Source organism: Urocitellus parryii, chromosome Y (genome assembly GCF_045843805.1).
Source record: "Urocitellus parryii isolate mUroPar1 chromosome Y, mUroPar1.hap1, whole genome shotgun sequence".
Lineage (NCBI taxonomy): Eukaryota > Metazoa > Chordata > Mammalia > Rodentia > Sciuridae > Urocitellus > Urocitellus parryii.
The window spans coordinates 54,382,998-54,399,407 of NC_135548.1; positions in this window are offsets into that span (position 1 = coordinate 54,382,998).

Here is a 16,410-nt window from a genome sequence, read left to right on the forward strand (position 1 = left end):
CCTCACTGGGGAATGAGGCCAGGGTCCTAACTGTGGTTAGTTAGAGAGGGAAAGAAGGACAAGGGAAACTCAGATGTCCCTTCATGGCCCCTGGAGTTAGAGGACTTACCCCTTTGCACCTGGGATCAGGAGACCTCATTTCCTCGAGGACACGCACACTCAGACGTTAATCTTGAGTGTGGGTTCCTTTCTGGGGTCCAGGGCTGTTGTTAGCCACCAGGAATGACAGTGCTCTCCATGCTGAGTGGAGCCATTTTTGCCAGGAAAGAGAGCCCATGGTCACGCCTTGTGCAAAGCATCCCACGCCAGGGGCTCCCGTGCCTACATTCCTGTCCTGAAAGGAAGCCACTCAGAGGCAAGGTGGGTCCAACCACCTCCCATGTGTTCACTCATCACTGTGTTCCAGCAGTCACCCCAGTGAACAGTCCTGATGGGATTGGATGTGGCTCAGAATGTCACCCTCATGAGCTCTACCCTGCCACAGCTGCAGTTCTGCAGTGGGAGAAACTCAAAACCTCAAAACACATGCACATGAAAGAAAAGAGCAAGAGCCAGAGCCCAAACAGGCCAGGTGTGGCAAAGACAGCTGGAGTGCCTAGGTTGGGACTCAGAATTATGTCAGTGGGGTGGCATTGCTGCTGGCACCAGCATGATAACCGAGAGCCAGCCCTGCTCATTTTGGGGAGCAGTGTGTTGGGGAAGGCAGCAGAAATTGAGAGGCAGGATTGAGTTTGGCCCTAGGAGGAGGTTGGGTAAGAGGCCAGTGTGGGTTGGAGAGCCTGGGCAGATAGACAGAGGCCAGGGCACACCCCAAAGCCTGGAGACTGCACTTGATGTCCAGGGTTGTGAAACACCACTTCCCCTCTTACTCACAACTGAGAGCAAGGGGCATTGATGAGTTCAGTTTGTGTGCGGCTGCATCCAAGGTGGCTCGGCTAGGAACCTCTGTTTCCTTGACTCAGGAGGCTGGGAGTCCAGGCTCCACTGAGGCTCGGCTGGGAGGATCGGAGTCTGAGTTTATGCCTGTGTTCCCTGTAGGATCCATGTTGGCTGAGCCTCAGTGTTTTTGTAATGAGAGGATGGGTGACCGTCATGTCTTTATCACAGGACACACTTGCTAAATGGATTTGTTTGCTCTGAGGAGGAAAGAGAGAGGGGGGAGTGGTGCTGGAGACAGGGATGCAGACAGGGGTCATGGACTTGGCATAACTCAGTCTTGGAGGTGATATCCCATCACCTGTACCCACTTCAATTCCCATGAATCCAGAGGCTGAGCCCCCTTGAGGTGAGGGGTGAACCGGTTCTGGGCAGCAGGATGCTGTGGTACCTCGGAGTCTCTGTGAGACCCCAACACTAGACACACTTGGCCCTTTTGAAATCTTAGGAGAAGCCTTGGGAAGTTGTATGGCAGAGGGGAGCAGCCTCTGCATCTCAGTCCCCTCCAACTTGCCATGGTGTAGAGAGGGAACTGCAGCCACGATGGGACGGACATTGGCCATGTCCCTGTGTGGGACACAGGCCTGATTGAGTTAGGGTGCATTCTTTGTCTCTCCCTTTCTTGTGATTATCCCATCTCTACATTTGTGCTTAAGCCACCTGTGAGTCCCATCTCTGGTTTCAGAGAGAACAGAGGGTGTTATGGGCCAATAGACACAATAAACCCTAGAGATTAGATGCTACCCTACTTTCCAGAAAAGACTGGGCACACCATGAGTTGCACAATGATGGGACCAGGGTCCAAAAGCTGCTGAGAGGGAAGGACTGGTTGTGAATGCATTTTTGAAGGCTCCAAGCTGGAACTCTAGTGGCACCAAGCAGGGCAGATGCTGGTGGGGATGTTTGGGTAGTTGTTGGTGAACACCTGCGCACCTGAGATGGGTAGGCATGGAGGAGAAATCGTCAGCCCATAGGGCTGTTGAAAGTGGTCTTATGTGAAAAGAGGCTCAGGTATGGGCACAGGAAATGACATCATTGCCTTGACAATGGATCAAACAGAACATGGAACCCTGGTATCCAGGCACCCACTTCACTGACCAAGCCATCCGAGCTCACTTGGTTGGAGCCACTGGAGGGAGAAGGATGTTCTCCTGTGGTTGCAGACAATGCCGAGCCTCAGGCTCCCAGGAATCTCAGGGGGGCCAACTAGCCCTTTTGTGGATACACTGGGTGAGGCTTCATCTTAGACGCCAGAGCCTCTGGCGATTGTCGCAGAGGAGCTCAAGAGTAACAGTGAGTAGCACAGGGCAGGTGAGCCCAGCAGGCCCTCTAGTCTGATCCCTGATGAATGGCCCAGGACTCCTATTCTGACTGTGTGTGTGTGTGTGTGTGTGTGTGTGTGTGTGTGTGTGTGTGTGTTTGTACTGATGGGAACTGTCCCATTGTGCTTTGACTCTAGTGTATTGGCACAAGTCATTTTTCTGTTTGTCACCATTTCCATTTTGAACCCACCATTCTTGGTCCCAACCCAGGGTGAAAATGATCAGAACACGGAGGAGCCCTTCAGGGTTCAGAGCCTTGAACTTACAGGCAGGACCAGCTTAGGAATGAGCTCCTGCCTGTCATTTGTGGGAGGAACCTACATTTCAGCAGCAACATGGGGTTAATCTCCTGGGATTTCATCCCCACCCAGCAGGTGCTGGATCTCTTGTTCCCAAAACAGCCACCTTCTTCAGTCTTTACTCCTGGTGCCACTCCACATCCTCCAAGGGGACAAGAACCTCAGGTTCTGGATGGATGTTGTAGAATGCCCACAGAGCCAACTGCCAGGCTGGGTGGGGTGCAGTTGCTGGGCTTTGCTGATGTTGTCATCCCCCACAGTTCTTGGAACCTTCTGTGGCAGTGGCATCCAGGACCCCAGCAGCTGTGAGTAGCAGCTCCTCACTGCTTCACTCCAGCGAGCAGGTGGAAGACAGCCGCGTTGTTCACGTCCTCCTAGAGGGACAGAGCCTGAGGGAGACAAAGCGCATCCCGGTAAGCCCGACAGCAGGGCTGCCTCCTGGGTGTCCACACAGTGGAAGGCAGGAGACACAGCCAACCCCAGGGCTATGGTGGGAAATAAAGAAGAGAGAGGTCCGTCTTAAGGGCTTGACCTGAGGTGGGAGAGCATCAGCATGCCCAGCTTCAGTGGTGAGTGGGCCTGTGTATTGTGGGTTTTGCAGGCCAGAAGTGCAGACGGAAGTGCTGTGGACAGATGAAGGCAGAGATATGTCCAGGGTGCAGGCTGCAGTGCCTAGAACTTGGTATTCTCAATGAGTGAAGTTGGAGCAGAGGAGGTGGCAGTGACTTGTCACATGTGTAGGAGGGGATGTGTTCCTGGTGGCAGGGAAGAGAACCTCCTTAGCATGACTAGGTGTAGGAATTTGGGGTCGGGATCACCTGGGGGGTCATGCCAAAGCTTCGGAATGTTAGGCTTTGCATGTATGTAAATACGGAGCTAAAGGGGTTCTTGGCAGAATTTCTATGGATGTGCAGTAGACACGCTAATGCTGCAGGTGTCCAGCTGCAGAGGAGACATGTTCAGTGACTGCCAGTGCTGAGTCAAGTACATCATGACAACCAGACCCGCACCGAGCTTCCAGAGGCCAGGGCCTCTCAAAGCTATCATGAAGCACTCAAGTGCACACTCTTGTATCTGAGTCTGTTTTGTGTCGTGGCAGTCAGGACCCAAGTTTTCAGTGCATCTGCCTCTTGCACCCACAAAGGCAGCCTGCATCCCAGATCACACTTGGTGCGCAGATCCCTGGCCCATTGCTCTCATCTCAGTGAGATGAGAGTGTGTCTGTGCATAGGCAGTTTGGTCCTTTGACATGAGTGGAATGTGGCTCCCCAGGGGGAGGGGAGATGGCAGGTACAGGCAGATATTTGTACCAGGATTGTTCTAGTAGCACATTGCAAGAACCCAGGTGGTATATGGAGGACACACTCAGGTAGCAGGATAACAAGATTGTGCCCTTGTATATGTAGCTGAGATTTCTCCTGAATGTTTGACCACAGTCTTCTGGGTAGCTCTTCTAAAAGCCATTCTCTGATGACATTTGTCCCACCCTGATCCAGGTGACCTTTCAGGAGACTGTGACAAGCCTCATCCGCAGGGCCTTGGACCAAAATTTGTTGCAGCATGAGGATGTGGACAACTTTGAGCTGCTGTATATGATGTCTGAGGATGAGAGTAAGTAGGACAATCAGACAGTGGGGAGACATGATCCACAGTGGGCTCAGGATAACTGACAGCCAAGAGAAAGTGGGCCTTGGCCCCAAAATACCAAAGTGTGATGGGCCTGGCGGAGACTCTCAGGGGTTGTGGGTGTTTTGTGGTATAATCCTTGAGTGCCACCTAACAATTCTCTCCACTTCGCTCTGCAGAAATCAAGGTCTCTGACCACTCACTCGTGTGTCTGTCCATGAATCTGGGAATACAATCTTTCATCGTGAGGAAACGCCCCCAGGTCAAGGGAAAGGAGGTAAACACCTACCTTATTCAAGCTGTGCATGTGCTGCCATTCCACTCCGACCTGAGGAAATAAGAAGCCTCAGCACCTGGACATATTTGCTGGAAGCCCATAGAGCCAACTGACAGTCTGGGGTGGCTTTCTGTTTCTGGGTTTGCTGATGTTCCATCCCCCACAGTTCTCAGAATCAACCTGCAAGTCCTCCAGGCCGCTTTCCCACAAGCAGGTGGGAGACACCTGCTTAATTCGTGTCCACTTAGAAACACAAAGTCCAGAGATGGCCAAGAGTGTTCTGGTAAGCCTGGGAGCAGGGGTGTCCCGTGGTGCTTACACCTGGGTGGGGAGCAGACACTGGTCCAATACCATGGACTACTCATGCCCTCTTGAATTTGGAGCTTCTGGATGATCAGGAGGATAGATGGGAATCAAGAAGGGAGAGGTCAGTGTGAAGGGCTGGAGCTGAGATGAGCGAGTGCAGCAGCTTGTCCACTGCCATGTCTGAGGGAGTCTGTGTGTCAGGTGGCAGCATGCAGTCCAGAAGGGCAGGGACAGGTATGGGTGACAGATGAGAATAGGACAGGAACTAGGTTGCAGGTTCCCTTGTATGGGATGCTGACGTCTATGGAGGAGGACAGCAGTGTGAGGTTCTCCATGTTCCTTGAACAAGGAGCTGAGAGAGTCTCTCTGCAGAGTCGATATGGATGTGGAGCAAGCACACTAAATGTCCAGGTAACCCAATGACCACCCTTGCCGGATGAGGTGGCCTCCTACATCCCAGCCAGCACTGAGCCTCTGGAGGCCAGGAGCTCTCGTGGCTATCTTTCAGCTCTCCTGTGTGTGGTCATGTTCCTGGGTCTGCTTTTGGCCCTGGCAATCCAGACCAAAGCCTCTAGGTTTTGTGCCTAGGCCATTCCCAATGCCACCTGCATCCTCGGGCAGACCTGGGATCTTGGAGGCTATTGTCCCATTCCTCCCAACTTGTGGGATGAGATTGCATCTGTATGCAGGTAGTGGGGTCCTTTCACTCCGAGAGGAGTGCAGCTCCACAAAGAGCAATGGCAGGCCCAGGAAGTCCTATGTACAAGGATTGGGCTAGTAGCCTGTGGGAAGAGCCCACACGATGAGCAGGAGGTCAGCCTCGGGTAGTAGGGTCATGGATGTTGCCCTTGTATTTAGAGTGGAGGTGCCTCCAGAATGCCCCTGCCCACTGTCCTTGAGTAGTCACTTCAAGGCCCATTTCCTGAAGGCCTGTCTCCCATGCTGCTCCAGGTGACCTGCCACGATAGGGCTCCTGTCGTCATCCGCAGCGCCCTCGACCTACACTTCCTTACTGAGGAGAATCCAGAGGATTATGAGCTGGGCCAAATCATCTCTCGCCGTCAGAGTAAGTGAGACAATCAGATAGCAGAGAGCAAGGGTCAGGATGTGGACTCAGGTCAACTCTTAGCAACAAAGAGTAGTCTCTGACCCCCAAGAACACTCCAACAGGTGTGTTGGGTTCGTGCACAAAGCCAACTGCACTTCTGCTGGTGGAAGGTCTTGAGGTCCAATGGTATACCCCGGTGGATATTGCGGCTCCCCACCAGGTGCCCTCCCCTGGACATGAACAGGCATCCAAAGCTGACATCTTTGAGGAGTGAGGAGGAAAGCCTCTCTCCAGGAGCAGTATGTTTTCATGGTCTGGGATAGGAGTGGTTTCAAAGGAACATGGGAATGCATGGGCTAAAGAGGGAACTGGCATTTTGTGGACTGAAGCAGTACTATTGAAAGCCTTCTGTGTGACCAAAAAACCACTGCCTGGGCAGAGCATTGCCAGGATTCTAGCAAGCAGTAACAGGATGAAATTGGGAAGAAAACACAGCCTGGGAGACAGCCTGAATCATCTGTTTTTGCATAAATTCCATGGTCTTACACACCTGAGTCCACTAGGCAAGGAGTGATCACAATAGCCAGGTTGTGATCCCTAACTAAAGTCAGATGAGGGCTTCCTGAGCACGTAGCCACAGAGCTCATCTGATAATAATGCCAGCGCTTTTTCGTTGGTTGGTTGGTTGGTTTTTGTGAGCCAAACACCACAGCAGCCATTATCCCAGCCTGTGTACCCTGAAGACCACCATCCCTATGAGTTCTAGGATCACTTGTCTCCTATCTTAACCTACTGTTAGGTTAGTAGAGTCTATGGAAGAGGAAGTCTGTCTGGGGCCTTTGTAGCCTAAGAAATTCATAGCAGAGATCTCCACATCCAACCCAGAAGGGATGGAGAACAGGCTCTAGGTTAGAGGAGGGCGACAGGAAACACATGTTCAGAGGAAGGAGAAGCGGCTGTTGTATTCCCCCACTCGGGGTCATGGCACCACTGGGCCATACACCATGTTGGAGGGAAGCAGTCCCTTTGCTGGTCTTTGGAACCATTGTTCTCAGTAGGGCAGTATTTGGAATGTGGCCTCCATTCTCAGAAGCCTGGTTCACATGGAGGCGGGCTCCACCAACGCAGAAGCATGGCTCTAACGTGGTATCCGTGCTGGTCAGCCTGTCCTCACTGTGGCCATACTTGAGGAAAATAACTCAGAGGAGGAATCCTAGGCCTTTTTTCTCTGGGTTTCATAGCTTTCTCTTTGGTTGTGCACTGAGGCTGTCCATAAAGCTCTAGTGTGTGGCAGTGGAGAGCTCCTCAGCACTTGCTACAAAGGCATAGACTGGGAGAGAGAGAACGAGGCTGGCAGAGAGGGAGAGAGAGAAAGATGGAGAGGGAGGACCTCTCCTTGGAGAATGAGGATTCAGTGGAGCCAACAGGAACAAGGTACTGTTGCCCAGGGCACAACCCTGTTTAGGTCTTACTCCAACCATGCTCAACCTTTCTTCCAGTCCCTCCCACCCCCCAGTAGTGTATTCATCTTGAATGAGAATTTCATGTTGACATCAGAGCACTCACCATCCAATGCTTCCCTCCAAACCCACCTATGAAGATGGCTCATGTGGGGACTGAATCTTCGGCACAGGAGCCTTTTGTGGGAGATTTCAGATGCAAACCCTAGTGGTGTGCTTTGGCAGATGCAAGAGGACCTGAGATATTCTGGAGTCCAAAGCCTTCGGTAGGAACAGACATTAGGTCTGTTGAAGTGCTCTGCCTAGTTCTTCCTCAGGGAGGACTGTGGAGGCTGTCTTTGTTGGTATTGGTGCTGAATTGGAGAGCTCTCAGGTGTGTGGCTCTGGCCTTTTCTGGCACAGGCTCTCAGATGTTGGCGTGTCCTAGGGAGCACCTCCTGAGTGCCACCTTCTTTTTGTACACCCCTCTCTCCCCAGAGCTGAGGATTCCAGCAGAGGCCAACGTATTTTATGCCAAGAATCCTCACAAAAAATCCAAATTTGTGCTGAGGAAAAGGAGCCTCTCCCAAAAGAATGATGGGTGGATCGAGCCTCAACCTCCCTCTCGTCCTGCAAAGAAGGCTCCTGCCCTCCTGAGGATGCTTGCAAAACCATTCTGTTGCTGTGTGCCTGGGCGGGGCTGAGGCAGCCCAGGAATATTTACATTGATTACTATTTTCTTCAAAGTTTGAATCTATAGTTTGCCATTGTCCTTGACCTTGTTTAGTAACACAGTTGTTACTCTATCCTGTATTTGTTGTTTCCATTAATATATTATTATTATTTTAAAATATATATGTTTTTGTTACCTGATCTACTGTGATGATTTGAGTATACTAAATGTAGCAGTGATTCCTAAAGGACACATCCAAACCAACAGGAAGGAATGTTTCATTCTATCAGCAAGAACTTTGGTTTTTAGGAGTTTGGCAGATGGCATTATCTGAGTCAGTTTTCCAATGGGGGCAATGAAGTATCAGCTATGATGGTACAAACACAAACAAAGACACACAAACACACACAAGAGCACACACACTCACTGAGAGATAGATAGACAGATGGAGTTGGTCTCTGCTGAAATACTTTGGAGACATGGTTCTGATTTCTCCCCTTTTGGAGTATTTTCAATTGCACAAGTTGTCTTGCAAATGAACCCATGTCTGAGGAAGACATGCATGTGTACTTCACATGCCACTTTTCACATAGCAGGAAGGTCATGTAATATTTTTCATGCAGCTGTCTTTTGACTGTGAACCATCCCATGAGGTCAGCTGTGGAATTTTCAACTTGTAGCATCACAATGGGGATCCACTCTTTGGATTTGGGGATATTTCCGATTTTCTTGATTCAGATTGGAATGATATATATATTAGTTTTTGATGAAAATTCTGCATTTGATGGTAATGAATGTCGTGCATCTAGGAATCTGTAGAGTGCAGACAATGAATGGATGCCTACTGTTGTCTGGACTGGTCTGAAAAGTCCTGTAGCATCTGAGCATGTGTGAGGGCTGTACAGGTCTTGCCAAAAGTCCAGGTCAGATGATCCTGCACAAAGCTGAACTCCTAGTGGTCTCCACAACAGTGTAAGGGCCAAGGAGGAACTCACTTCCACACAGAAGTTGGGAAGCTACCTTATGAAGGTGATCATAGGTACGGGATTATTAATATATCCAGGTTGGCATCTATTATTTTTTTAGCTTTTGACTTTCGCAGCTGTGGGCATCTTGACAACCATCAACTCCCTGTAAGCACAGACAACTCTATAAGAACCTGAGGATAAATTTCCCTGTGCATGTCCCCTTGTGAAACTGCTTAAGCACCGCCTGGTTTACACACAGGTGGAATTTCTAGGTCAAAGTGTGCATGTTTACTTCTTTGACTAAGCACTGCCAGGTGGCTCTTCTGCATAGCTCTACCTGTGGCCAGGATTGTATTATGTAGCTTTCTATAGCTCTACCTGTGGCCAGGATTGTATTATCTAGCTTTCTAACTTTTGCATGTTGAGTAGATACATAGTCGGAGCACACTGTTTTTGTTGGTATTTTTCTTGGTATCTATTCTGATGCTTTTCACTGGGGGATTTTTTCCTGTGAAAATGGGCTTCCTCTACTTGACCTTATTTTCTGATTTTTAAAATTTTTTCAATGTGACTTTTTAATTTTAGTTATATTAAAGACATTGCCCCTTGCTTGCATAGTCTATATCTAAAGCACTAGTCCTTGCTCCAAGGCCCAGCTTGCTCTCAGCTGTCCCAGGAGGGGAACAGTCTTTGGCGGTAGACAAGAGACGCCCCTGCAGGGGGCACAAGTGCTTTGGCCCTCTGGTGTCTTGCCAGCAGTGCTTCCCATGCTCACAGAGGGTTTCAGACACTGAGTCAATGGTCCAGGTGGTCTTTTGTTCAGTCTGATCTCAAATTGAGCTCCTCTGAGAGGTCATATTGAAGTCCTTGTGTGTACCTGATCCATCATTTTAAACAATATTCCAAGTTCACTTTTTGTGTGTACGTGGGTTCTGGGGATTGAACCCAGGGCCTTGAGCCTGTGAGGCAAGTGACCTACCTGAGCTACACCCTCAGAGACCCCTGTAAAAGTATTTCCCCTTTGCCTCGGGGTCTAAGTTGCCAAGGCTGACCTCAAACGTTCCTCTTGCCTCAGCCTCCCTGGTGGCTGGCATGACAGGCATGCACCTGGGACTGTCACACTCGAGCCTGTGATGGGAACTCATGTGCATCTGTCCAGGGCTGAGCATGGTTAGGCAGAGCTGTGCTCCAGGCTCCCTGCAGGGCTGTGGAGGCTTCTGCTGCCCAGCAGCCCTGGTGCCATGGCCAGGGCTCCTCCCAGCCGAGGGCAGGCAGCTGCCCATTGCTGTAGGCTGACCTTATTTTCTTCTTATGGCACTCGTCCGTTCTCTGGAGTATGTTGTATGGTTTGTCCATTAGGAGTCTAACAGGTCCTCTAGAACCTTCAAACAATTAGTAAAATTCCTGAACAGTAAGTGAGCGCGCGCAGAAATTGGGCTAATATTTTGGGAAGAACAATGTTGGATGATATATTCATGGCTTGAATACGTCATCCAACATGAAGTTATATTTTATTACTTACAAAATAATAAAATAATGAAGCAATACCATGGGCTGAGCTAAAATAGATCCTTAGGATCTTAGGCATTCTGTAATAAATCTGTGTCACTTGAAGTATAGAGTTGATCGACTCTGAGTAATGAAACAGAAGTAAAGGTATCAAAGCCAGTGATCATCTGTTTCCAATTTTCTGTGATTTGGTTCAAGTGGTAAAGTGGTGATATTTATTAATAATGGATCGAATAGGTTCATAATTGTTTTAGAGTACAATTAGATGCCTTCAAACTTTAGGCTACATGGGCACATTTGAGAACGGTTCCAGCCATTCTCTCATCCTTTGGGTCATTCCCCTCCTATGTCCTGTGAGACATTTTCTATGTGAGGCTTTAAGAAGAAGAAGAGAATATTCTGTAAAGAAAACCTTGTGATCTGTGCAGTATGAAGTTGAATGGATTCATTCAGAAATCAGAAATTCTATTGAAAGATATTTATTTGCATGAGCCAAATAAAACCTATTTTTAGGCATCCTGGTGAAGACAAGGTTTTATCTTTATGTCTCATTTTCTATGTTTTGTTGTTGTTGTTGTTGTTAGAATGAAATTCATATGTTGCCAGACCATTGTATCAGATGTGTAACTAGATGCCATTTAAATTACCCACTTTTACATGGTAGACAGTTTTTAATGAACACTGCCTGTCTGCACCTTTTTTAAAAACAGGACTGGGATCAGAAGCCCAAATACCAATGGTTAGCTGGAGCATATTTTTCATTTGGCCTATCTGTCAGTATTCCCTGAGGTCATCTGTGCAATCAGCTTCGTTACTCCTGCTCCCTCACTGGATTTCATAGAAACCATATGCTATGTATGAATCAGGGACACCAATCCCACAACATAGCATTCTTGGAATATCCAAAGTCCCACTTTTCACTTCGCCATGCCTGAGATCAGCAGTAATATTTATCAGCAAATGTGAGATTTTCAAAGATCCAATTCTATGTGCTCCTTTCTCATAGAGCCTTAGGCAGGGATATAGCATACATAAATATTAAGTAAAGTCCATAGTTTTTAAAATGTCATCCATTGAATAGTTGACACATGTCTGAGATACTTTTTATTTTGGAGGAGGTATTATTTAATAGGGAATTCCAACAGCTACCTAATAGTGAAATGAGAAGTCTTGCATCCATTTTATTTTGTTTCTGATGATTTTTATGAGTAAGGGTAAGATACTTCCTTGTTCTGATGCAGATGTTGCCCACTTTTGTGAATGGATGCGGGGTGTCACCTACTACTTGCATATCTGCATATTGGGCTTGACACTGCTATCGTACTTGGTAGTTGGCAAAAAGTCAATACTGAAGTTAAGCTCTTGTGTTCTAGCAGCAGAGCTGAAGATCCTTGATGTGCCACCTTCTGCAATCCATGCTGCTCTCTTCATGTTCCTTATTGACTTCCTGGTGATGAGCATCATGGTCTCCTGGTCTTGAGAATGGCCAAGCATTGCTCTGTGAATGTGGAAGATGGGCATGTGGAAGGCTCCAGGGAGGAGGGATCATTGAACATGTACTCGAATCCATGTGCCTGTTGAATGACCTGTTTTTTTTATTTTTGGGTTTTAAGGGAGACACTGCCCTAAAACACTTCTGTGCAGCTGGGGATGCAGGCTTCTGCTTCACCTTGCAGGAAGCATTAACGAATCCTTTCCAGAAGACATGAGAAGAGAGAAGTGAGCCTCTGGTATCATGCAGGTTCCTTGCATTGCCCATGGGCTAGAAGAGAGAAGAGTTGCTTCATGAGATTTGATCCCCTTTTTCCTGAAAAGTTCCACACAGAGGTGAGTCCCCAGCATGTTTAGAAATCATTTCAGACACCTTTCTGGACGGAATTGAATCAGAGCCCCTGATGATGTGGAAGAGCTAAAGATGGGTTTGCTATGAATTTTCTACTTCATTCATCAGGGCCTGAGTCAAGTCAGTCATTGTGCTGTCAACACATGAGCTGCTGGTCAAATGTGAGGAAGTGGTCTTGCTTTATGAAAACACCACCCTGATTCAGTGAGCCAGAGGCAGCCTGCAGTCCCTGTTTTCCTGTAAAGGCAGATTGCTGTGGATGGCCTCTGGCCTCGTCATGCAGCCCTGCTCAGAGTAGGGGATTGAGGGACCAGGCAGATCCCTAGTTCCTTTTGACCTTTATTGCCATTGGGCCACCCCAGGGTCCTTGGACTCTACCTGGTCTTCTGGCCTGGGTCAGGGGATGTGAGGTTTGGAATCCCCCTCTGTGGCAGGATCCCAGCCCCCCAGCCACTTGAGGTCAGCACATCCTTCCCTAATTGTGTTAGAGTTGGAGACTTCTCCCACCCATCCTCATCCATGCTCATCCCACATTTTGTAGCTTGGCACCTGAGGACCTTTATTCATTGACTTAGTTGTTAGTGATGATGGTTACTAAGACTAAGTGACTCTTTCAAGTCACATCACTTGCATGGTAGGGCTAGAGCATGGATCTTCCTAATTGATTTCATGGGACTCTCTCATGGAAACTGTGACTGCTTCCTAAACACACACTCTACATTTGGAGTGTCAAAATTCTTGCCACTGCCTCCTTGGCAAGTGTATCTTGTCTTCTACGTGGGAATTTCACAAATATTTTCCTTTGGTTTGTGGAGGTCATGCAGAAGGGATTTCATTTGAAATAGCCCAAACAAGAAATACCAGTTGTCTTTTTCGCACATGGATGTGTGTAGTGAACACCCCTTTCTGTGTGCTTGCATGAGTTACTCCTTTGAATTTGTTGAAGAATGGTTGGCTGGGGAGCAAGTTAACGAGAGATGGATATCAATGGTTGTCAAGTATTCTGACGTGAAGAATGTATTGAGGATGTGAAGGCTTTTCTAGCCAGTTCCTATGGCTCAGTCAGGGATCAGTCAGAGGATTCTGTCTGGTAGACTCTTTGGCACAGATGTCAAAGTGGCCTGGTCTTACCCTGTCCAGGACTGAATGCTGAGCTTGAGTGGGAGCTTCTTGTCATTTCAAGCATTTCCATGAGTCTGTCCTCTGTTCTCTTGTATCCAAGTGGTTTCTAATAGGAAAGCAGAACAAAAATTGAAAGTATGGTGATTGATTATTTTTACCAATGTTATTTCAATCCACTTTGTTTAATACGAAATTACCTTTATGCTAGTAAGATTTCATATGTGAGGAAATAATGAAAATATTGGGGTTAGGGGATGAGAATATGCAAATCAAACATTTTTGAGCACCAAGACCCGTTTTTTGTTTTTGTTTTTGTTTTTTTTTAACTTAAATAATATTAAGTGCCAGAGGACCACCGCTGCCATTCAGCCTCAACAACCTCCAGGTCCAGCCTCCAGGTGGCCCATTTCACCAGGGTGTGTGGGACCACACTGTCCTGGGATGAGAGAACAGTACCCACGGATGTTGACATCTCACAGAGTAGATATTGCCAGTGACAGTAGGGAGCTATTGGCACATGAGGAAGGGAAGAGCTCTCAGGATGGGAAGAGGGGGCCGCTTCGAGACTCATTGGGTATGGCACGAGGCTGCTGGGTGTGGTGTTGGCCTGGGCCCACTGAGTGGGGCAGATCCGTGGTCTGTGTTTCTGTACGCTCCTCTGTAGCCTGTGTTGGCAGCAGATCAGGGAATTGCGATCAGAAGTGCTCCCAGTAACACAGGCACCAGCCCCCAGAGTGTGTGCCTATCCGTTTCCCCACCTGGCCTGACTTAGTGCCTGTCTTGCCTCAGGGCTGAGACCCTACAATCTCTGATGAGGGTGTCTGTGGTCCAGATCCAACCTGCATGGCCAACATGCTCAGACCTTCAGCTGGGTCCTAGGCTGCTGCAACCAAACTCTGTTAACTGGGTGGCCGACAACAGAGGAAGTGTCTTCCGTTGAGCTCCAGAGGCTCAACACAGTAGGTGTTGGGCTGTCCCAGTGCCATAACCCCTCCCAGGTTTCAAGGGGACTGTCTCCCCAACTCTCCCAGCCCTTGCCCACTCTCCTATTGCTGCCCACGATCTGTGGTTCCCATATGGGCATCCCGCCCTGGCTCCAACCTCACATATCCGGTATCCCCCAGTCTCCCTGGTATCTGGGTCCAGACTCTCCTCTTCCTACAAGAATATCAGATATTGGATTTGGTCCCAGTTGATGCTGTGTTCCATCATGTGAGCTCTTAGCTTCATCACTGTGCAAAGACTCTTTTCCCACACAAGTTCGCACGACTTTTGGCTGGCTAAGAATTTTCAGGCGACACTTTTCTAATGAGTACACTTTCCTTCCTTCCGATCTCCCACCAGTGAGCATTCCTCGCACCCTTGTCCTAGTTCCTTTATGGCAGTTTCCCTCCTTATGGCTGAGAGGACCTAGTGACCCCTGAATTCACACGTTCTCCTTAATCACCAACACACTGCAGAATTCTCCAGGGGGCCATATATGCTCCTGGAAGTTGGTGTTGGAAATAGTTCTCCATCCATTAATCACTCCCTCACTCACTAATGTCCTTGTGTCCTTGAGAAAGGCTCTCCCTTTCCTGGTTTTCCTGAATAGAAATCCTCTTGCCTCTTGGGTGAATAGGGTTATGGGTTGTGCAGAGGGTGTTGGTCCACTGAGCATCTTAGAGACTGTCCTTTATGGAGCCTAATGATCCTCACTGGGGAATGAGGCCAGGGTCCTAACTGTGGTTAGTTAGAGAGGGAAAGAAGGACGAGGGAAACTCAGATGTCCCTTCATGGCCCCTGGAGTTAGAGGACTTACCCCTTTGCACCTGGGATCAGGAGACCTCATTTCCTCGAGGACACGCACACTCAGACGTTAATCTTGAGTGTGGGTTCCTTTCTGGGGTCCAGGGCTGTTGTTAGCCACCAGGAATGACAGTGCTCTCCATGCTGAGTGGAGCCATTTTTGCCAGGAAAGAGAGCCCATGGTCACGCCTTGTGCAAAGCATCCCACGCCAGGGGCTCCCATGCCTACATTCCTGTCCTGAAAGGAAGCCACTCAGAGGCAAGGTGGGTCCAACCACCTCCCATGTGTTCACTCATCACTGTGTTCCAGCAGTCACCCCAGTGAACAGTCCTGATGGGATTGGATGTGGCTCAGAATGTCACCCTCATGAGCTCTACCCTGCCACAGCTGCAGTTCTGCAGTGGGAGAAACTCAAAACCTCAAAACACATGCACATGAAAGAAAAGAGCAAGAGCCAGAGCCCAAACAGGCCAGGTGTGGCAAAGACAGCTGGAGTGCCTAGGTTGGGACTCAGAATTATGTCAGTGGGGTGGCATTGCTGCTGGCACCAGCATGATAACCGAGAGCCAGCCCTGCTCATTTTGGGGAGCAGTGTGTTGGGGAAGGCAGCAGAAATTGAGAGGCAGGATTGAGTTTGGCCCTAGGAGGAGGTTGGGTAAGAGGCCAGTGTGGGTTGGAGAGCCTGGGCAGATAGACAGAGGCCAGGGCACACCCCAAAGCCTGGAGACTGCACTTGATGTCCAGGGTTGTGAAACACCACTTCCCCTCTTACTCACAACTGAGAGCATTGATGAGTTCAGTTTGTGTGCGGCTGCATCCAAGGTGGCTCGGCTAGGAACCTCTGTTTCCTTGACTCAGGAGGCTGGGAGTCCAGGCTCCACTGAGGCTCGGCTGGGAGGATCGGAGTCTGAGTTTATGCCTGTGTTCCCTGTAGGATCCATGTTGGCTGAGCCTCAGTGTTTTTGTAATGAGAGGATGGGTGACCGTCATGTCTTTATCACAGGACACACTTGCTAAATGGATTTATTTGCTCTGAGGAGGAAAGAGAGAGGGGGGAGTGGTGCTGGAGACAGGGATGCAGACAGGGGTCATGGACTTGGCATAACTCAGTCTTGGAGGTGATATCCCATCACCTGTACCCACTTCAATTCCCATGAATCCAGAGGCTGAGCCCCCTTGAGGTGAGGGGTGAACCGGTTCTGGGCAGCAGGATGCTGTGGTACCTCGGAGTCTCTGTGAGACCCCAACACTAG